This window comes from Triturus cristatus, chromosome 7 (genome assembly GCF_964204655.1).
Source record: "Triturus cristatus chromosome 7, aTriCri1.1, whole genome shotgun sequence".
Classification (NCBI taxonomy): Eukaryota; Metazoa; Chordata; class Amphibia; order Caudata; family Salamandridae; genus Triturus; species Triturus cristatus.
This window is the reverse complement of record NC_140590.1, coordinates 332,739,879-332,763,903: the sequence shown is the minus strand read 5'-3', so window position 1 is coordinate 332,763,903 and position 24,025 is coordinate 332,739,879.

Below are 24,025 nucleotides of genomic sequence, written 5' to 3'. Positions count from 1 at the left end.
CCTCCCAAGAGGATGAGCATTAGGGTTAAGGCAGTGCCTTCCCCCTGACTCAGAATACAGATCAGCCTCCTGAGGTAGATGATCTTGGACCTGAAGAAGGAACTGTCCCAGAGGAGCTTGAACCTGACCAGGTTGAGTTCTTGGCGACAGGGGGCCCTTCCAGGGAGGATCTGAGCCCGGAGCAGAAAATCTGCCCTTCTCTTGAACCCCTCAGAAAGCAAGCTGCTGATGAGGTTGCTGGGAATGCTAGTGGCACCCATAAAATATATTGGGATGATGGACTCCTTTATTCAGAGTGTAGAGACCCAAAGCCTGGTGCTTCCAGGAGGTTGGTTATACCTCTGAAGTTTAGGGGCTTCCGATTGACACTAGCCCATGATATTCCTTTAGCAGGACACCTGGGCCAGAACAAGACTTGGGACAGAATTGTCCCTCACTTTCACTGGCCCCACATGTCAGAAGACACTAAGGAGTTTTGTCGCCCCTGTGTGACCTACCAAGCCAGTGGCAAGGCAGGTGGAACCACAAAGGCCCCCCTAATACCACTACCTGTGGTGGGGGTTCCCTTTGAGAGGGTAGGGATTGACATTGTCGGTCCCATGGATCCTCAAACAGCATCTGGGCACAGATTTATCCTGGAGGTGGTGGACCATGCCACTAGGTACCCAGAGGCACCATTCCACATAGGACCATTACAGCACCTGTGGTGGCAAGACCCCTCTTGGGTGTATTCTTAAGAGTGGGTTTTCCTAAGGAGGTAGTAAGCCCTCCTGAGTAACGTGGAACCGGAACTCCTGGTCACCGTGCACATTTGCAAGTGCATTGACTTCCCGACGTCTCTCGAAGTCGTGCTTTGGGTTACTTATAGCCCACACCCCGAGCACCATCTGCACCGAAGATTGTGGGCCTACACTCCACAAGTGTTCCGTAAGCCCACTTGCAGTTCAACTCAAGGCTCCTTCGCGATCCCTGGTCCGTCGACTGGAGGGTCCCAGTGAAGGCAACTCTGATTTTCCTTGGGCTACCCTGATTGCCCCAGACGTGCCCTGACTCCCCACCGCGTGGTGAGTCCCTCAGACCTTGCTGGTCTGCACCAAAGCATTTCTTCTCTTTCTGCGTGGGTTGCTGTTGCCAAGGCTTGTTGTGTCCAATCCGGGCACCGACGCTGCAGCACTTGACATCCTTCGTGGGACAGCTCGAATCCAGCTCCTGGTTATCCTCGACGCCTCCTGGTCCTCATGGCTGAAGAGTCAAGCTTCACCTCCTTCACCTGAAATCCCCCGACATCGGTGGGCATTCGCCTATCGTGCCCCAGGTCACTGGCTAGTGACCCAGACTTTGTCCCCTCTGCTTTCAGGTTCTTCTCTACTTCGATCCAGGCTTGGATCTCTTTGGACACTTTGCATCTTCCCAGCAGCAGCACTTCTTCGCTGGCTTCCATTGAAAACAACGACGCAATGCGACACCATTTGATACCTATGCACCGTCTTCCCTGGGTGAGGTAACTCAAGTACTCCGGTGCTCCCGTGGGTATTGACCCTAGAACTTCTTAAGTCCAAAATGGTTTGGTCCTATCTCACCTCTAAGTGTCCCTAAACTTTGAAAATCTAACCGCGACTTTCCCCATAGAAGCTAACGGAAGCTCGCTGCTGTGTTCTCACACTGCACACGGCCCCCGTGGGTCCCCTGTGCACTACCTTGGGTGGTTCCTTGGGGTCTCAGTGATTCTACAGGCTCTAGGCCTTCTGTCTAGTTAAATCGTGGTTCTTATACCACTATTTTAGTATATAGTTTGGCTCGCCCCAGGGCCTAACGTATATTTGTTCTATTTTACTGTAATATTTGAAGTGTAACTTATGTGTTTTGACCTCTAGCCTCATAAAGAGTCTAGTAGGGTGTGTTTAGAAATAAATACATATATTTTATATATATACCTGGTGTGGTTACTTTTCATTTAGCCATTCAAGAGATTATAGACTGGTAAAACAAGCTGCTGTACATTCCTTCAAGACTTAGCCTGAAGGCTGCTCTCCATAGCTACCACTAGCATAGCTTTCAATAAAGGTTTTCTTTAACCTATCATCAATAAGGGGTTGTTTGGACTGGTGCAAGCTGCCCACTATAACTAGTGGACAGCATATACCAGGCCAACTTCTCACATTTGCTGCCATTGTGTATCCGGGTGTGGTATATGTAAGGCGGGGATTGCGTGATACGGCGTCATGCCGCCAAGGAAGGCTCCGCTAGCGACCTCATATGGAGTTGGTTGGTGTACCCCTGGTCTGACTTGTGGTAATGATTTACACATATGTGCTATATAGGTTTCTGTGTGGGATTTTGGTGAATCCTGGGAGAATTGTGAAGTGACCTGTTGTGAATTAAACAAAACCCCCCTACTCTTAACTTACCCCCCCTCCCTGCCAGTGGATTTCAAACTATCCACAACCCCAACAAGGTAGAGCGCCTGTTGTCCCCCCTCCAAACAATGAACGGTGTGCGTGGTTCAGCCTCGCCCTCCCCATGTAGTTCCAACTTGTGATAGAGGTGTGTTTCGGACCACAGCCCCCAAATGTGAGACCCACTCTTTATATAGTGGTGTGTGTGTACCCACTCCAATCAATGTTTGTTTGAGAGGGAGCATGAGTCAGAGTCAGGCAAAGTGGCCCCTCATCGTTTTAGGACTCACCTGGGTTTCGACCCACATCCACTCTGCAGTGTAGGACCTCCACCACCGCCAGGCGAATACAATTGTCTTTCTAGCACCCGGATCCTGGGTCAGCGGCTCCACGACCCGCTCCATCGCCTGCTTCATGGAGTGGTCTGGTTCGATACCATTTTGGCCCAGAATGTCTTTCTTTACTGGAGTTTCCCACTTGGCACCACCCGTCCAGCTAGTCCCACACCTTCTCAGGTGTTGGAAAGAACCAGTTTTTACCATTGGCTTTGATACGCAGTTTAGCCGAGCATATCATGGCATATTTAATGTCTCGGTCTCTTAACCCTTTTTCAACTTCCAGGAAACTGCGTCTTTGTTTTTGGACTTTTATTGTAGAGTCTGGAAAAACAGGATATCATGTTACTTTTCAAGTTTGATTGGTGGAGCGCAGCGTGCTGTCTGAAGAATAGTGTCTCGGTCTCGGAAATTAAAGCCTCTAGGGACTATTGGTCGTGGAGGGTTCCCTGGTTTAGGTCGCCATCCAGGGACACGGTGTGCTTGCTCAATTGAGAAATGAACCTGGTTGCAGGTGTTTAATGATGAGCTCCTCGATGAAGAGGTCCATTGCTGGGCCCCCTGCATCCCCAGGATACGCACGTTATTGCGGCGCGCCTGACCCTCATAGTCATCCAGTTGCGCCTCCAGTTTGTCTTGTTTTTTGGTTAGCTGTTGTACTTGTTGCTTGAGTTAGGAGGTGTCAGTGGATAGCGTCTTGGTGGTGTCCTCAACCTCTTTGACTCTATTTTTCTGAGGTCTGCTCGCACATGGGAGATTTCAATGCTTACTGTGTTTAGTCTGGACTCAAGGGATGATCGTACGCCATTGATGGCGGCCATAATGTCTTGAAGTGTTAACTCAGCCTGGCCGGTGGGGGATTGTGGCTTCTCTTGTCCGATTGCTGTGGGTGTGTCTCCATTCTTGGTCCAGGCATATTTGTCCAGCTTGGTTTTGTAGTGATAACTTGCCACCCTTGTCGCCTGCCATCGCAAATGGGTTTGTATTATTTTGGTGGTGGTATTTTTTGGGTAATATAACACTATACTTCTCACCGCCTTTCTGGGGGCCACCTGCCTCTCACAGCCAGTTGGCTTTCCTTAGTTATTCAATATCAACCTGTGCCACTGCTCAGTGGGTTATAGCGCTGGTGGCTCTTTGCCCAGAGCGGTTTGGGATTTATACTCGTCTGTTGCACTTTCCTTCTTTGTATGCGACCATATGGTGAGTAGCACCTCGACAGTGTTACCACGTTGGCGGAGAGTCACCCCCCGCTGTGGGCCGGCACCTGCGCCTGTCTCCCGGACTGTGTGATCATGATTTGATGACTGGTTTATGTTTCTGGGCCTCAGCTCTATCCCCCGTGTGGGCACCTCCGGCTTCGATATGCCGTTGTATGTGTGGGATATTATCTCATCCGCTCGGTCACCTATTTATACCACGGGCCGACGCTGATGCCTCTGCTTTGGCCCCTCGTCTGGATGCCAGCCACAACGTGTCTCCGCCTCTTCGGTGCCCATGGGATCCAGGCCCGGAAAGGGGGCCCCGGGGTCAGGCCCACTCTACTACTCACCCCGGCAGAGGTGCAGGTTGGGCCCCCGGAGATAGGCACACATGAGGTGTTGTTGGCCCACTTTGCGTTCTGTCACACACTACAGTGACTCTGCTATCACTGGGGAAACCCCAGATGTGTGGGAGCCAACCTACCCCACCTCTGTGCAGTCAATGATGCGTTAGGTATGGCCCCCCCTTGCGGGTCCTTTGAGGTGGATTAACCTCTCAGGGCACGTCATCAGTGCAATCTGCAGAGTGGAGCACCCCCTACCTCCTCTGTCTATCTTGCAGGGTCTACTCAGCCTCGTCGCGCTTCCTCAGTGACACTGGGGCACATTCACGCTGGAGGAGGGGTCCATCCCTCCAGATCCTCTCCTCCGTTGCTGATACCAGCTGTCTCCCTTGAGATGGGTCCCAGGCCGCGCAGCCGCACCTTTGTTTGGTGCTCCCAGCTGTGGCCGCATTTCTTTGCTGCTCTCGGCCCCCAGGGCCCAGACTGTCCCGACACCTCGAGCCCCAGGGCGCCTGTTGTGTTGCGCCCGCGACGCAACGGGCGTGCAGCTTGTGGGTCATGTGACCCGGAGAACATAAAAGACGGGCGGAAGCGTACGTACGCCAGTGAGGCTGAGACCGAGTAAAAGACCCCTCGAGTGCTGTCTCCTTATTGGCCCCAACGTGGCATTCAAACCCCCGTAAACGATCGCCAGGTAGCCCCTGGCGACATAACAACTGTCGACGAGGGTGGGCGTGCCCTTGCTGATTGACGACCGCTGGTGTGGTGGCCGCGATCACTGCTGTCGGCTCGCGGCGCTCGTGCCCCGGCGCGCTGTTCACGGTGTCTCGACGGCGCTGTGCCCCCGGAGGCGTCGGTACCACGGCGTGTGCAGCAGAGGGCGCGCTCGTGGCAGCGTGGCTCCCGGAGGTGAGGAGCGGTAGCGCGACCCCCCCTGCGTGAGGGAGGCCACGTGTGAGGCCCGGGACTGCCGGCCACGTGCTGAAGTCTCCGTTTCGTGCTTGCGGTGGGGAGATTCAGGCCACCACGCCCCTAAGGCAGCAAGGCTGGAAGGGGGAGTGCGAGGGCAAGAAGTGAGCACGTGGCTGAGGCTGCGAACAGGGCCCAGGAGGAGTGAGCACCAGCAGGAGAGACAGGGGCTCCCACAGCACCCACATGCCCCGGACCCTGGAAGGAGGAAGACCCAGCCAGCAGGGGCTGATAGAGGAACAGTGAGCCATAGCAAGGGGTGTGGAGACAACAAGCACTGATCAAACCATAAACAAAAAAAAACAGAAAACAATAAAATAAATATATAAAGAGAAGCACAAGGTCACTCACACGCCTGGGGGATAACCTACGGGGTCTGCAGTCAAAGCGGCAAACATGGCTACGATACCCCCCATAGAGCCGTTCGTGGTGGAAGGGTCACCCTCATCGCTGGCACCCAAGTGGAAGGACTGGGTGGATCGCCTACTCATCTTCTTTGAGGCCACCAAGGTCCACAAGGACCAGAAAAGAGCGATGCTGCTACACTTGGGGGGCAAAGATATCCACAACATCGCGAAGACCATAGTAGAAGCCACGCCCAAAAGCCACCACACACTGATAAACGCCCTCAACGGGCATTTTGAGCCCATGGCCAACCAAGACTATGAAAGGTTCATATTCTGGCAAGCGCGCCAGCTCCTGGAAGAATCGTTGGACACGTATCATGCCCGGCTAAAGAACTTGGCATCCACCTGCGGATTCCCCGACGTAACAGAAGAAATCAGGGGTCAGATAATTCAAGGGTGTGCCTCCACCAAGCTCCGGGAACGGATACTCGAGGAATTCGGCAAGTCCCTCACGGATATACTAACGCTGGGGCGGACCAAAGAACTGTCGAAAGCGCTAGCGGGGCACATGGAGGCCGCCTTGCAAGCACCCGTGAAGGCCGAGCCTGTAAATGCGGTGACGATGAAACCCCCGACAACGTGGGTCAAGAAAGGGCCGGGACCCTCCACACCAGGATAACCCAAAACCTGCGGATACTGCAGAGGCTTGCCTCATCCAGCGACAGAATGCCCCGCCAAAGGCAAGAGATGCTCCGGGTGTGGGCGGTTCAATCACTTCGAAAAAGTGTGCCGGTCCAAGAGATACCGCAAACCACGCCAGGTGGTAAACGCGCTGCCTGAGGAAGAAAGAGGACATAGCGACATGGACGATGACGAAGAGGAAGAGAGGGTAGTGCACAAGGTGCACATGATTGGCACCGCGACCCGGACGGCGCGGCGATTGCCCCAGTGTAGCGTCCTAGTAGGGTTACAAGACGTCACAGCAGTGGTCGACACCGGCGCGACCATCAACATCATGGCGTCGGTCTTACATCGCACCATGGATCCTAGGCCAGTGCTATACCCCTCGACCATCACCGTGTTCGCGAATGGGCAAGATGCACCGTTGAAGATACGGGGACGGTTCCGAACATCCATTTCACACGGCAATCACTCGATCACCACGAATGTCTACATCACCGAAGATGGGCAGGGAATGCTCCTGGGGTGCAAGGCTGCTGAAGACCTGGGAATCGTGAAATTCGCATTTGGAGTCCATCAGGAGTCCGTACAACATCTGCTGACTGAGTTTGCCGAGGTATTCCAAGGGATCGGACGGTTCAAAGGGAAGGAGATACACCTTCGCATTGACCCCACCGTCCAACCAGTGGCACTGCGGCATCGGCATACAGCGTTCCACCTGCGGCCCCTGGTAGAAGAAGAGCTCAAGAAATTGTAAGCCGCTGGCATCATCGAGAAGGTGACGGGCCCCACACCGTGCGTGTCCCCGATCGTTGTCACCCGAAAGCCCAAGCAACCAGGCGCGGTGAGGATTTGTGTTGACATGAGGCTTCCCAATGTCGCGATCAAGAGAGAGCGCCACATCACCCCCACAATAGACGACCTCATCGGGGAAATGGCCGGGGCCTGCTGGTTTTCAAAGTTGGACCTCAGGTCCGGATACCATCAGTTAGTACTAGATGAGGCGTCTCGGAATATCACAACGTTTTCGACACACGTGGGGCTCCGCCGATACACCAGGCTGAGTTGCGGAGGTGTTCCAAAACATCATACAGGAACTCATTGCAGACATCCCGGGCGTCATCAACGTCAGTGATGACATCATCAGGGTACACGCCAAAACCATTCCTGAACACAATGCGCGCCTCACGCAGGTATTCTGACGATTGCGGGAGGCCGGCCTCACCCTACACAGGGAGAAGTGTGAGTTCCTGAGAAAGAAACTACAGTTCTTCGGGTACACCTTCTTGAGGGAGGGAGTCAACCCAGACCCGGAGAAGGTCAGAGACATAAAGGATGCCGTCGCCCCCACCAACGTCACTGAAGTCCGCAGCTTCTTAGGGATGGTGAACTACTGTGGGAGGTTCATCCGGGATCTCGCCAACCTGACCCTACCACTCAGAGAGCTCACCAAGGAATCGACCCCCTGAAAATGGGGGCCTGACCAAGCCAAAGCGTTCGATGAAATCAAAGGAGCCCTGTCCGAGGCTACCACCCTCGCCTTCTTCGACCCCAGAAAACTGACGCTGGTCGCCGTGGATGCGGGCCCCATGGGACTAGGGGCCGTACTGCTGCAGAGACAGAGCCAGGAGGATGACTGGACCCCCGTGGCCTTTGCGAGCCGATCCCTCACCGAGACGGAGCAACGATACTCCCAGATTGAGAAAGAAGCTATAGCAATACATTGGGGGTGCCGTCACTTCCATTTATACATCTACGGGAAGCCATTTGTGGTAGCCACAGACCACAAGCCCCTTGTGGCCTTCTTCTCCGGGACATCCACGAAACCTCCACCGAGAATCGAGAAGTGGATGCTGCAGCTCCAAAATTACAACTGCAAAGTGGAGTACCAGCCAGGCTCGCGGAATCCCACTGACTACCTATCCCGACATCCCCGTGCTGCCACAGCCCGAGAGATGGAAGATGCAGCCGACACGGAAGAATACGTCCGGTGCGGCACGGCTCGATCCTGTCCGATTCCTCTCTCCATGGAGAGTCTCCGTGAGGCCACCAGGGAGGATGAGTGTCTGCAATGGGCAAGAACGGCTATCCAGAGTGGCCACTGGCACAAGGCCAAGGAGGAATGGAGAGGCCTAACAGCACAAGCGCAGCGGATAATGGACAGCCTATACCATGTCAGAGAAGAATTGACCGAAGATGACACGGGGTGCCTCCTAAGAGGACATCGGCTCGTAATCCCGACGTCTCTAACCGAGCAGGTGGTTCACTTGGCCCACGTCGGGCATCAGGGCATCGTCAAAACAAAGTCCAGACTTCGAACTAAGGTGTGGTTCCCGTTGATGGACGAGCTAGTGGAAGACACTGTCCGATCATGTGTGGCCTGCCAAGTGACAGGGGAAGCCCCTCGACCGGCTCTGATCGTGGTCGAGCCTCGGCCGTCAGCACCGTGGTCCCGAGTTAGCCTGGACTTTGGCAGTCTTCCGGATGGTCGTTACACGTTTGTGGCGATTGACGACCACTCCAAGTACCCCGAAGTTGAGATCATACCGGCACCCAGTGCCGCCGAGGTAATTCCTAAGCTGGAGAAGATAATGGCCACACATGGCTTGATACGTGAGTTAAGGACAGACAACGGGCCACCCTTCCAAGGGCAGGAGCTCGCCTCGTACTTACAGTCTTTGAACATACGCCACCGAAGGATCACCCCTCGATGGCCCCAAGCCAATGGTGAGGCCGAGAGGTTCATGCGGTCATTGAACAAGGTAATCCGGATTGCGCATGACAAGGGACAGTCGATTGAGTGGGCCATCTTCATATTTCTGAGGAGCTACCGCCAAACTCCCCACACCACCACGGGAGTAGCCCCAGCTCACCTTCTCATGGGGCGGGTAGTCGCTGACTCAATTCCTCATCACACCCAGTGGCAGCCGGAGGCCCCGGATGACCCAAGGATTGAGGCCCGGAGGCACCGGACACATGCCCAGGTCAGTCACCGACGGAGGGCCCAAGCACCTCAAATACAGAGGGGCGATGAAGTACTCCTCAAGAACCGCACCACCAGCGGAACGTTTAGACTGACATATGAGAAACACCCGTGGACAGTGGTCCATGTCAAGGGAACTCGGATTGTGGCCCAGCGAGAAAGAGAAACTATCGCCTGGAATATGTCATACTTCAAGAAATACCAGCCCGGCGATCCCGGAACTCCTCTGCCCCCGCCAGCATCCACCTACCCGGATACCCCAGTGGCGGAGGCCAGACCCCGTGGAGTTGCTGGTGGGACGGCTACGGAAGACATTGGAGAGTCGATGAGTCCGGCGGCGAGCCCAGGGCCAGCATCATCAGGTGGCGTCGCTGATGGCCAGGATCGGGGTCCAGATATCCCGCCCGGGGTAGAAGCCTCGGGGCCCCTGGACTGTGACTCTCAGAGCCGGGGACTGTCCCAGCATCACCTACGAAGTAATCCTGCACCATCCTGCCGGCTGAAGGACTACTTTATGTAAGATTGTTTTATATTATGATTTGCCATGTGTAGCCGGACAATCTGGGCATGCAAGGGGAGGTTAGTCGCTTCAGCCTGCCATCTGTTCATTTTTGTTTTTCATGTTTGTTGGGGAGGAATGTTGTGTTGCGCCTGTGATGCAACGGGCGTGCAGCGTGTGGGTCATGTGACCCGGAGTAAATAAAAGACGGGCGTAAGCGTACGTACGCCAGTGAGGCTGCGACGCTGAGACCGAGTAAAAGACCCCTCGAGTGCTGTCTCCTTATTGGCCCCCACGTGGCATTCAAACCCCCGTAAATGATCGCCAGGTAGCCCCCATAACAGGCGCCATGTCGATGTCTCGTCTCCTGGTGAGTCTCGTTGACAGGCGCGTGTCTCCGTGCAGCTCGCCCCGCTCAGTCTGGCAGACCCACGGTCAGCCCAGATTGCATTTCCTCCGCACTGCTACTCTGGAGACGTCCCGCCATCTTGTGTCTCCGGGACTTCCCTGGATCTCAGGCCTCCAGCATGGCCCCACCGCTCGATCTGGTAGGTCTGTGGATGGATTTCGATACCGGTTACCTTGGGGCTTTGATCGTGTGTTTTGGAATGACGTACAGTAGCGGAGTGGTGGCGGATATTAGGCGAGGGCTTTGAAGCCGCGCTAGTGTGCCCCATTGTACATTTTTGATATGGCCTACAATAGGATGCCGTCTACAGACAGCCTAAAGCTGTTTGCTGGACAAGATCTAAAAACGTCCTTATAGATTGTGGTGTATGCATTTATTTTTCTCCTTTTGTCCATATATTCAGTTCCATGGATTTGTGAATTCTGGTTTCTGGAAGTGTCCATGCCTCATTACATTCATGACTGTAAAAGGAGGGAGCAGCAAACTACTGTCTCCCAAACTGCTGAGGCCTCTGGTGTGTTTTTGATGTACTAGTATAACTGTCTCATTCTGTGGTCACTCATTTACTGCTGGGCTCAGTGCCTGCAAGGATAATCATTGAGAGTATTTCTTCCACTGTGTCATCACATCCTCTGATTAGTTCTTGGCGTGGATGTGACAATTTTTCAGCCTCGGGACTTAATTTAGTACCAAAGATTACTTTGCCAGGAATGTTAGGCGGCCGGATTTACAAAGGTTTTGTCCTGCTTTAAAATGGTCCTAAGACTATCTTGTCAAGTTTATGGCAGTTTTAAGACTATTGGACATAAATTAAAAATGTGTTTCTCCGGCTTATGACAGTCTTTCTATGACAGTCTGAACTCTTTCCACATGTACAATTATCTTAAAACTGTCTTACCCAAAGAAAATAATTTCTAAATCAGTCCCATCTTTTGTTGATTATAGATATAGCTCTCACTTTCTCAGCTCCATAAAAGACGTCTGCATATAAAGACTTCCATTATAAAATCCCATAATAAATTGAGTTCTTAGATCCTCATTGTTCTAGCTCAGTCACCTTTTTTCACCTCAACATTGTTAAATACAACTATGGGCCAGATGTACGAGTCGCAAATTGCGTCGCATTTGCAAAACGCAAGTTGTGACTCGCTAATTGGGATGCACAACAGTGTCTGAGACAGTGTTTGCGATTCCCAATGAAGTCGCAAATTGCATGCCTCATGCATATTAATGAGGCTGTCACCATTTGCGACCCCATTGGGAATGTCTGGCACTCCCAGGGATGGTGGCCTGCTGGGGTCAGCAGAACTCCATGTCTGGGACTGCTTTTAAATAAAGCAGTTTGTGTTTTTTAAATGCATCCCGGGTAGCATATAAAAATAAAAATTTTCAATTTCATTTTTTAAGGGCAGGCAGTGGTCAGGGACCACTGCCTGCCCTTAAAGAATATTTTCACATACATTCCCATATGGGAAGGGGTCCCCTGGGGACCCCTTCGCGTTTGCAAGTGCTTTACCACCCTTCCGAGAAAGGTGGTAAACTGCGAGTGTTTTGCGACCACAATTGCGGTTGCAAAACATTCTTACATAGCTTAAGGAGTCGCTATTATGAAGGGACGGCCTTGGAACGCACCTTTCTAATAGCGAGTCGCAAATCCTAATTTGCAAGCCGCAAATGGATTTGCGACTCACAAAATAGGATTAGTACATGGGCCACTGGTTTTTGCGGGCGCAAACGGGTCTAAAACCCATTTACGCCCGCAAAATACTTTTGTACATCTGGCCCTATATGGTTAGCTATTTAACCAATTAGCTTATTTTAAGGTTGTTCATAGTGTTCTGTCTCTGTCGTGTATTCTGTTCTTTTATTTCCTTGAACAAGGGCTCTGATTATGGTCTGTGTAAAATTCCCTTTCGTAATAGCTTTCAAGATAGTTATAAGATAGTTCCCTATCCTTGTCTAGTAGTACAAGGTTAATGTATTTGGGTAATTAAAGCCATGATAATACAATTACTTTAGCTTAAAAAAGAAGAACTATATTGTGCTGAACTCTTAAACAATAGTGAAACTAATAGAGAACTGTAAATCCCAGAATGTTTTACCTATACAACTTGTTTTAAAATGCATCATCGTACTGTCAACAAATGTCACCGTTTTTGAGCAACTCTGATTATTTAAACTCATGAAACATCAACTTCTCAACACTACAAGTGTCCAATTGTTCTTATGGATAGTGTGACACAAAATTATTTTATTGTATTGTTTTGTACCATTAGAATAGCACGTATGTAGTATGCGTAGTTGTAAGGGTGGTGTTTTTGCTTTGAGCCTATGTGGGAAGATTTTTCATGTCGTACATAATGACCACAGAGATATGGTTACAATATTATGGGAGACAGCACCTGGTAGTATGATGGGTGTGGGTACAAGAGAGATAGACACACAAATTCTAATTGTAATACGCACTAAAACATATAGGCAACTACACAGCATCACCTCTCTCTTAAGGGTATATTGCACCAACAAAATGGGGGTAATCAGAAACAACCCAGAAATCCATATGACAACTTGCGCCAGGTAGAGATGGTGTTGAATGGGTAAAAGGAGGCAGAAGGTTAGACCTGGAGTTGGTGACATGAATCATAGCCAGGCATTTTTTTTCAAAAGGCAGCGATACTAATTTCTGCTGACCAAACACACCTCATGAGCGAGGGCGGGAACAGATGAGCGATCAAGCCTGGCAACCTGTGCAGGACTATAAGATCGTAAAAAAACCCTAATTCTACCTACTCCTCTTAGGCCAAAGGTTTCCAAATATTTTGAGCAGGGGTCGCGCCCCAAGCTCCTTTCAAGCTCTCAAAGGCCGACAAGCACCAGTTGGATGAACCCTGATTGGGTCGTGGCTCAGGCCCTGGCCACACCGGCTGCCTACATGTGCAAGGATGAGAAACAAAGCGCCGGGTAGGTTGCTGCTCTGACAGTGCAAGAGTGGAGCTGCCTGCCTCATGGTATCCTTCTGTCCTTACTACTACATGTGAGTCTAATGCATTTCTTAGATTCCCAGGACCCTCGTTCTTTGTAGTTTACATAAGGAGGCATCCTCTTGACCATCTAGAAATTCCGCACAGACAAGTTACTCTTTCATAATTAGTAGCAAATGACATTTGTGGATAAAAGGAAATAATGTAGTGAATGAAGACCACTGCTTCCATTGTTTCAATAGAAAATCAGCATTACGCAGACTTGATCATTCTCATTTTATTCAGTTTATAGACAGTGGTTAATTTGTAAAAAGAATAAGTGCCTGCACTCTTGTCAGAAGGCAGCTTGCACCAGCCCATTTCTCCTGTTAGCGCCGCCTAAAAACAGAACCAACTACTAACCATGAAAGTAGGGAGAAGTTGTGGCGTAACGGCCAGAACTGCCAACTTCAGTGCATGGGGAACAGGGTTTGAGTCTCGGCATCGGCTCAACATCCTGTGATTCTGGACAAATCACTTAATCTCCCCGTGCCTACGAATGTGTCCTGAATTGAGCACCGGAAAGCATGGGCTGAAATCAAGCACTGGTTTTTAGCAAAAGCTCTTTTCTTTGAGTCTTGTGAAAAATATTTTTCATATATGTCTCCACAAGTTGACTTATTCCAGCTTTCATCTGTCTGTTACATTCCCATTCTCTCCTCTCCTTTTTATTAACTTTGCTCTCACCTCTAGTAAAAGGCCTTTGATCTGGAAAAGTTGTAGCCAAAATCTGTCATTTTCTGTCCTAAAGTGCTCATAATTCATCATCTCTAAATGCTAGCTCGAGATAGCAAAGTGTATTGATGGTGCTTGTTGAATTTAGCTCAAGCCTGCCCTAGGAGAGTAGGGCCTTTTCTTTCCTTGTTCATCCCAGAACTCTGGCCTAGGGTCTAGCAGGCATATTTAGGAGAAAGATGTAGCTCCACTTTACTAATTTAAGGCTGATCCCAATTTGGTGTGCTGGCCGAACTGATTCCGGGGCATTTGGTCCCATCCTGCTGACCATTCCTAGCTGCAGCGATAGGACCTGCAGCCTTTCTTTATTGGCATTAGAAGATGAAAGTACGACGACTCCCACTAGCCAGAAAAAATCAAAACTCCCCACTACCACTTTAAGGCTGGTCGTAATGTCTGATTCTGGAGCTCTTAGTCCCACGCTACTGACCCTGTTCATTGCAAAACAATCTGACCCATATTCTGACATTAGAAAATGAAAGTACACCAAGCCCTGCCCAACACGAAACCTGAAAACTACCCCATACCACAGATTGGGCGCAGTGTCTCAGGCTAGTCTAGCTGTTTCCTGGACACTTGCTCCCATCCTGTTGACCCTCCTCATTGCAAATATGTCACCCACAATCTGCTGTCATTGGTATTTGAAGTTGAAGTTCATTGAGCCCGACCGAGTAGTAACTTTAGACACCCTTAATTTTGCCCAGCAATGCCTTGCTGGCCGGTGTGTCATTTGTTGCATTTGTGGGGGCTCTGAAGCTCAAGACAGCCCTTTAGGAGGAGAGGAACCTTTTGCTCACTTGTAGTCCTGTATTTTATTGTTTTGAAGTCTGATGTAAAATAATGTTATTGTGGCGTTTATATAGTTCGTACTACCCATATTTTGGGACACTGAAGCACTTGCCCACATGGGTAGCAAGGGACACCATGTGGGATGTGTGTTTGGAAGCAACTTGTTGCAAACAAAGCACTGATACCCTTTTGAAATCTTATGGTCTAAGTCCAGACTGTTGAAGGGTGAACACTTAATTCACAAACACATTCTTTGCCTCTGTCTAGGTTACTGTAGCACGTATTCTCCCATCGTACCTTGGAGCGTTTTCTGCATACAGAGAGATCCATGGCGCTCCATTCTGTCCATGTAGGTCTAATTATTGGACTATCTGGTGCCTTCTGGATCACCAGATGTCTTCTCATACACTTAAATAGTGGCACTAATACACAAACCCAACATACTACCACTTATAACTGTCGAAGTCGCAGAACAGTTTCTCTCTGCTATGAAATGTACTCAAAATGATATTGTCACATCCAGTTTGATTTTTTCCAGCATACCCAGGGCTCCTCGACATGTGGTCTCAACAGGTTTTGACTCCATTGGAGGTGATCCACGCCCCAGAGCAAGATCCACAGCTGCTCTGGGTTCGTTCAAAGTGTACCCCCACTCTTGCAAGGGTGGATACGTTGCCCCCTTCCCAGGCTAGGAGAGACTGATGCTTGGGACCAGCGTAGCATAGTTCAAGGCACAGGCCTTACCTGTATAGTCCTGCTCAGGCTCCTGATGTAGAGATGGACTAACAACCTGGCAAGCCATGTGTATGTGCGGGCGGGCTTGAGTGCGTGTGTCTGCCTTTCTCTGCGGGCTGTGCTACAGGGACCAGGTAGCAGTCTATTGATTGAAGTGTTGAGATGCAAGGGCTCTAAGAAGGAGTACAAAAACGACAAAGCCTCATTAACATGCAAATGGTCTTCTAAAAGATCTGTGGAGTACTCGGGTGCGGCTGTGTGTGTGCCAGGGAAGCTGTGTCAGCCCGGGCTGACACACACGATGGGTGGGTGGGTGGGGGGGGAGGAGGGGGTGTTGCCCTTTGAGCTCAATGGCGTTGCGCGCCTGTGAGGAAGTGATCTGAGCACACCTGAGCCTTTCACCCTTGGATAGCATTGGCCGGAGGGCCCATGGTGTTTAGATTGGATTGATTAACATCTAAGTGCTGTATTTGTGTTCTGAATCTCACCGACACAAGTTGCTAGGACCTGGTTCTCTTTTCATTACTTGTGTCATACACTATTTGATTTAAAAATACTCTACCACTTCCTGGAACAAGCCGTAACTGATTGCTCAACCTGCCCTTGGAGAGCCAAACGCATAGAGGGATATTCCGTTGAAGTGCAATACTGAATGTGGCCCAGTGGTAAACAACAGAACCCACAGCAAACACTGGCAAGCAGCCACCGACCGGCCTGGGAGCAGGAGAAACAAGCTTCACGCCTTGTGCACACAGAAGTTGCTGCGTTACATTCTACTGTTTCATTGTGCCTTACATTTGTTGATGTATGTGTTTTATTAACGCACATTATGAAACTTCAATAACATTCATTCAAAGCAGAGGAAGAGAGGTGCCACATGAGTCAGAACAGAATGGATGGACAGGAAACTTAATGCTGCCCAGTCCAACTGCATCACAGCATGTGTATGTTGGGCACAATCTACACCGCATCAGTGACGCTTCTACTAGAACTAGAGTTGGCCAATGAAAGAAGGGCTAGAAGAGGGCTAATACCTGACACTGCTCACTAGTTTGAGGGACACCTTTTACGAATTCTGCTTCTATCTAAGCCGGAGCCTCCTGATGTGCAGGATAAAGACGGTGATGTGATGTGATGTTTGTAAAGCACACTGTCACCCGCGAGGGTATCCTGGTGCTGAGCTGGTGAGCGTGCCTAGCACTGCCTACGTTAGGTTGGTTAATTAAAAAGCCAGGTCTTCAGCTTCTTATGGCATTCAAGAAGGGAGAAGGAGGCTTCTGAGCTGGTTCTATGTATGCGTGGGATGTGAATTCTTAGAGAGTGAAAGTGGGAGAGCTAATTCAGTCACTTTATATTTATAGGAGGTTGTCACTCTAAAGTTACTGCTGGACCTATGATGTGGTTTAATGTAAGTTGTGGGGTTTGTGTATTGACAGATGCTGGCACCTTTGATGTCGGGTTTGTTTTTAGGTGTCACCTAGACAGCGCATGCGCTGTCTCGCGAGACATTCTGTAGCTACTGTATTGGCTATCAGAATGCTCATCCATTTTCATTCGTTCCTTCATGTGCCTTTCAGAATTCCTTTGTTTTCGTTGGTGAATAGTTTACATTTGTTCCTCCTTTTACTGTTTTGGTCACGCCCTAGAGACTGTCCCTGTTTCATGGATCATTTCACACTGCTCATATGTTAGTTTTGGCATACTACTTTTTCTTTTGCCTTGGCTTGTTTGGCTTTCTGAACACACTGAGCCGATCATGTCCTTATCTTGTTTTCCACTTTCTTTGGTTTCACAAGCACTTTTTTAATCAGAGGCTATGTTTTTTTTCATTATTTCAAACGCCCAAACCATAAATAATATACTTATTTAATGGAAGTGTAGTTTAAGAAGACGGCCAACAGTAGGATCAACCTATTTACATTGTGCTTTTGACAGCTTGATTAATCAGATACGATTAAAAAGGAAGCAGCTTTAAGTTGTACATTTTCACCGTTTGATGCTTTTTTTTAGGTTTCAGTCATTGGTGAAATAAAACCAATATCAAGGGATGCCTCCTTGTGCTCTCCAAATGCGGCGTGTAATGTGAGGTTACTTAACAACATATCCTGCAAGTAGACAGTGCAACACTACCTCAGCACCACTCAGCATCAGCGCAGTACCATTTCAGCACAAGTCAGCGTCACTCACCACCACTTCAGGAGGATCACCGCAGCACCACCTGAGCATCACTCAGCAGCACTTGAGCACCACCACAACACCACCTCAGCATCACCTAGCCCTAGTGCAGCACCACCTCAGCCTCAGTGCAGCACCACCTCAGCACCATCACACCACCTTAGCACCAGCACAGTATCACCTCAGCATCAGTGCAGCACCACCTCTGCATCAGTGCACCACCACCAGCACGCCACCAACTCAGCACCAGTACAACCCCATCAGTGCAGCATCACCTCAGCAGCAACTCAGCATCAAAGCAGCACCACTTCAGCATTAGCACAGCACCAGTGCAGCATGACCTCAGCACCAGGGCAGCATGCACCACCTCAGCATCAGCACAGCTTCACCTGAGCACCACATCAGCATCAGCACATCCCCACCTCCTTATCAGTGCACCATCACAGCACCACCTCAGCATCAGTGAAGTACCGCCTCAGCACCAGCGCATCACCACTTCAACATCAGCACCATCTCAGCACTACCTCTGCATCAGTGCACCACCACCAGCGTGGCCCCACCACAGCACCAATGCAGCCCACCTCAGCAGCAACTCAGCACCAACACAGCACCCCTTCAGCATCACGCTGCACCACCTGAGCACCAGCTCACACCACCTGAGCACCAGCACACCACCACCGCCTCAGCATGACTCAGCAACACCATAGCATCACTCGGCACCACCACAGCATCACTCAGCACCATCACAGCATCACTCAGCACCACCTCAGTATCAGCACAGCACCACCTCAGCATCAGCACAGCACCACCTCAGCACCAGTGCAGCACCACCTCATCACCACCTCCGCTCCAGTGCAGTACCAACTCATCACCACCTCAGCATCAGAACAGCACCACCTCCTCATCAGGGCACCATCAGTGACGCACCACCTTAGCATCAGTGAAGCACCACTTCAGCACCAGCACTGCACCAATGCAGCACCACTTCAACATCAGCACAATCTCAGCACTATCTCTGTATCAGTGGCCCAGCACCAGCATGGCCCCACCTCAGTAGCAACTCAGCAACAAAACAGCACCCCTTCAGCATCAGCACAGCACCACCTCAGCATCAGTGCAGCATCACGTCAGCACAGAACCAACTCAGCATCATGCAGCACCACCTGAGCAGCAGCGCACCACCACCACCTCAGCATGACATAAATCTAATATGGTGGCAGATGGGTTGAAGAGTACCTGTTATAGGTGTGGGAATTCGAAACATGTAGCCACATCAAGAAAGTGATAGAACTCACAGAACCATCGGAATGGTTAAGTCCAGTGGTAACTGCCCGTAAACCTAATGGTAGTATCAGAACGTATGTAGGTTTAAGAGATCTTAACAACAATATATGGGTAGATCGTCATTCAGTACCCAACATAAATGAGTTATTGGCAGATGTTAAGGGTGGGCGCTTTTATATTAGGCTCGACCTCTCAAGCACATACCATCAGATATTATTACACCCACGTTCGAGACATCTAACCTCATTCATAACGCCTGAAGGGGCATTCCAATTTGTGCGCATGCCATTTGGCCTTGCATCCGCTTTGGCGGTGTTTCAACGGGTCATGCAGAATTTGCTGGGTGAGGTGGAGAATGTAAGATTCCTTCAGGACGAAATCTTGGTCTGGAAAGAAAGCAAGGAGATGCATGATGTGTTACTACCAAAAGTGTGTGGGATACTGGAGAAGGTGGGGCTCACAGTGAAGATAAAGAAATGTAAATTTGCATGTCAGAATGTTGAATATTTGAGGCATACCATATTATATGAAGGAATAAACCTCAAAAAAAGTTATTGAGAAGGCTCCACGTATAGTTAATAAAGATCAATTGAGATCTTTTTAGGCCTGGTGGAGTATTACGCAAAATTTGTCAGGAATTTATCAGATAAAACGTAACATCTTTGGGACTAGTTAATGTCAGCTAGCATTTGATGAGATTAATAAAAATATAGTAAGTGTGGTGGAGTTGAAACCATTTGAGGTACATGATCATACCATAGTTTTCCACAGATGTGTGTATGCATGGATTGGAGGCTGTGCTTATGCAAGTTTGCAATGGAAAGGAAAGAATTGTGGCGTTTGCCTCGAGAACGCTGAAGGGGGAAGAAGCAAGTTATTCGACGATGGAAAAGGAAGCGCTTGCCTGTTGATGGGGAGTCCAACATTTTCAAAATATGTTGTGATGTAGGGGGTGTGAATTGCAAACGGACCATAAACCACAAGTTGATGTGTTTACTACAAAAGGTGCGGGTGAACTTATTCAAGGACTGAGAAGAGGATTTATAGGTTGCAAGAGTATGCATTTAAAGGCAGGTATGTCCCAGGTCTATGCAATGTGAATGCAGACTATTTATCTAGATTACCATTACAAATGGAAACAAATGAAGAAGAGGAAGAGTGGATGGTTATGGACATTGTGTGCCTGAAAGTTAAAGCTATTCTTGATCATTAGTGAAGGGAGATAGTAGCAAAAGACATAGAAATGCAAAGTCTTGTGAGAAATTTGCCTAAAGAATGGTCAATGATGGGAGACGGTGCGTGTGAATTGGCAAATTATAAGAATGTGTGGTCAGAATTGTCATGTCAGGACGGAATTGTGAGGAGAGGAGACAATTTACTGATACCAGCTGAGTTGAGGGAAAGATTGTTAGAGATTTTGCATGAAGGTAATGGGGGAATGGCTGGTATGAAGAAGAAGTTGAGAGAGTGCTTTCGGTAGCCATGGCTAGACTGGAATGTAAAAAAGTATGTAAGGAAATGTGTGGATTTGGCATGTAGCCACAGGATGCATGTAGTAAAAGAAACGCTGGTTGTTCAAGTAGCTTTTCTGTTAAATGCATGGCAGAAAGTAGCTAGGGATATCTGTGGTTCATTTGAGTTGGTGAGTAGCTTGCAAAAGGTTTGCCATAGTTATGGTGGACAATTATTACAAATGACCCGGGGGGAGTTTCGTAAGCGAAATAAAGTCCCAAACAATAATTGAACTTTGTGAGGAGGTGTGGTTAAGGGAAGGTTATCCTGAGAAAGTACTGAAGGATAAGGATGGGAAGTGTAGAAGTAATGGAAGGGAGTATGGGTCTGGAGATTTTGTGCGCACGCGGTTGTTGGCTGGCACAAGAAATGGTTTATCCAAGTGGTCACCTACAAAATGGATGGTGAATGTGAGAAAGTATAGTGTGAAGTTAGAGGATGGTGGGGCAGAATTGGGAAGATGGATAAGTAGTGAGGGCGAAAGCAATGAGAGAAACAAAGAATACCGTTAAAAAAAGGTGAAGGAGGAAAAGGAAGAGTCTGATTTGAGGATAAGGCAAGAGAGCTACCTGAGCACTGAAAAGAATATGTTTGAATGTAAAGTGAATGTAGTATCAATTTAATATGAAATCAATGTCATTTAAATGTAATTGTGTACACTTGTGGATGTATTTATGCATGGACATCATTATTATGTTGTGCAATAGGTGGGTTTTATTTGCTATACATTTGATAGAGTTCTTTGAAAGGGAGAAATGTTGTATTGCAGCCGAATATACATATGTAATAGTAGCCTTAGCAACATCTGCTAGGCAATGAAAGGGAATATAGAATGTATGTGCCTTGATTGAATATAGCACTGGCAGTTGCTGCCTTTGTCTTGCCAGGGTTGGTGGCATTTCTGTCCTTGGAAAATAAACTGAAGACCCCGAATATGGGTGAAGGTGGGCTTCTTCACACTCATCTTTTATCTTCTACACAGGGAAGGAGCAATCACAACCCTCCCCATCAAACCTCCAACCGATAACACTCTGTTCTGCAGCTTGAGCAAGCCATGCACAGACGCATCTTTTCCACACTAATAGCATCAGTGTCGTTGCACCGCCCCTCATCCTGTGGTATTACGACTTCAGTAAGAGAAATGGGATATGCAGAGAAAGGATTCAAATCTTTGACATGTCTGAGTAAAAGTTAGTGGGGAGATAATATCCGTCCAGATATTATGCTTAAAGTAGTTGCACGTTGGGATCAGGTGCTAACATCACAAACAGACGGCCCCCATGCCACCCCTGTTGTTGTCATGTTACTGGCTGCAGCTGGGATCACTTCAGAGGGCACAGTCACAGCTGACATCTCAGGCAAGTCAATCCTAATGTTGGCACCAGCCATTGAGAGCTATCATCTGTTGCGGCAGCAGTACATCAGCATGCAGTAGGTGGCATGGCAGTCCTTAGCCACAGCCCATTTCCTCAATATGCTAGGAGCCATTGACTGCACATATGTAGCCCATTGGCCACCAAGCAGGACAGACCATTGTCGCAATCGACACAGCTGACACTGTCAATATGCAAGCTGTCTGATACCAAGCTCTGGATGTGCATAATGTGCACATGCACAAAATAAGTACTGTTGTATTAAGGTGGGAGGAGATGGCATGAAAGGGGAAAGGTATGCATTTTAACGTTCAATATCAGACACTCCATGGAAAGGCACAGGACTAACAATGCATATTAGATAAGGGCAAAATCTATTAACAAAAAGCTGCAAATAAGTTGCCCTTTTTCTTTCTTGGTACAAAAGGCCTCATTTTCATGTGGGTAAAATTTCAGGCTTTACCACATGTTTCCTTGTTATCTATTTATTTAGTTTCGTTTTCCAAGAATAAGAGATTTTACCCCGCATTTTTTACTCCGCATGCCCTTACCCAGCATTATTTTACTCCACAAAATCTTTTACAACGCAGGGCTTTACAACGCAATCCTTACAATGCATTCCCCATTCCAACACAATTACTATTCTAACTCCAGGGGGGCGTTACTTTGGGGAATACGTTGCAACAGTTTTGCGGTGTAAAGCCCTGCGTTGTAAAAGTTTTTGCGGAGTAAAAACCGTGGTTTTATGGCATTTAAAGTAAAGCATGCAGAGTAAAGAATGTTTCCCGTTTTCCAAACATAGGGTGAGTAATGTACCCATTTCCTTTTCAATGACTAGTTCCATGCAGAATTAGTTTTCTTAGTACCTGTGACTTGTAAAAAATGGGAATTTATGTACACAATGCCTAGAATTCCAAGATCATCCTTACCAATGGGCAATTTATGCATTTTCCAGAGGCCTCTATTAATTGTTTCCAAAGGGTGAGCCGTGCTCTGCCACTCTGCATTACAGTGTAAAATTCGAATTGCTCGTCATTCATTTGAATTTATTTTCTTAAATGCTGTTGCATTTTATACTGTTGTAGTCCTTGTAGTTCTATTTGAATTACCCACTTTACAAATCCTTCCTTCGTCGTCTTTAAATCATTGGGGTAAGTAGGGACATGCCATATCATGCTGCTCTGTCTGAAAGAGGACTAGAAGTCCAAAAGAACTGGCTGCAAATAAAAACATACCAGGCAAACAAGGTAAAGAATAAGCTTCAAGGCTAACCCCGCTGCATTGCAAATCGACTTGACGAGCAGCCATCCTAGCTCTGAGACATGTCCTTGTGGCTGTGATTTGGGCTGCTTTCGGTTTTTAGACAACAGATACATCTGAGCGGTATTAGAACCAGATTAACAGCCTTAATAGAGGGCTTCAGCAAGTCTGGGGGTGAGTAAATGTGCGTGTATTATGCCTGGTTGTAGATTTCCTGGCTTGTAACTGGGCAACACCTTCCGGTAATGATGGGACAGTGTCTTTCTCTCCATTGAGAGCACGTAGTTCTCTCCAGGCTTCTGTTGGCAGTTACTAGAAAGGCTATTTTCAGTGCTTAATTTGAGCTGGTGGTTTCTGGTGCTCTGCACCAGCACTTAATTGTCAGCACCGGCTCTAGTGACTTTACTTTTAACATAGTGGCGCTATCTAATTTTGAGATGAGCACAACAGTGTTAAAAAGTCAATGTAATTTTTTTTTAATAAAGAACACTAGTTGCCACTCATGCCATTATTGTAGCTTCGGGTGGCAGAATAGTTCGAATTGTCCCACCTGTAGGAGTGTGATGATTAGTAGTTGTGCTGGTACAGTCATTGGCAGAGCTAACAGGCAATGGGTGGTGTAGGCTGCAGTGGCCTCCTGGATAAGGTCCTGGCACTTACGTATTTACAAATTAAGCAATGGCTTTTTTCATTATGTGATGTGTATTGGCAGGGCTTTAAGTGGGATGAAAAAACTGGGCGGTCTCTCAGAGGGGCGTGGCCAATGTAAATAAGGGCGTGGCTTAAAAGCACTTGTAAGCAAAAAATCTGTGCTTAGTATAGTGTGCCGCCCAACTTGTATTTTGCTGTCATTGTATCCAGATATATGATACAACAAGTAACATCATACATACAAGTCCGGACTATTGGCTTTGTCAATGGGTGTTTGTTGAATAAGATAAATAAGCAGCAACTATGGCTTGTATATCATATTGAAA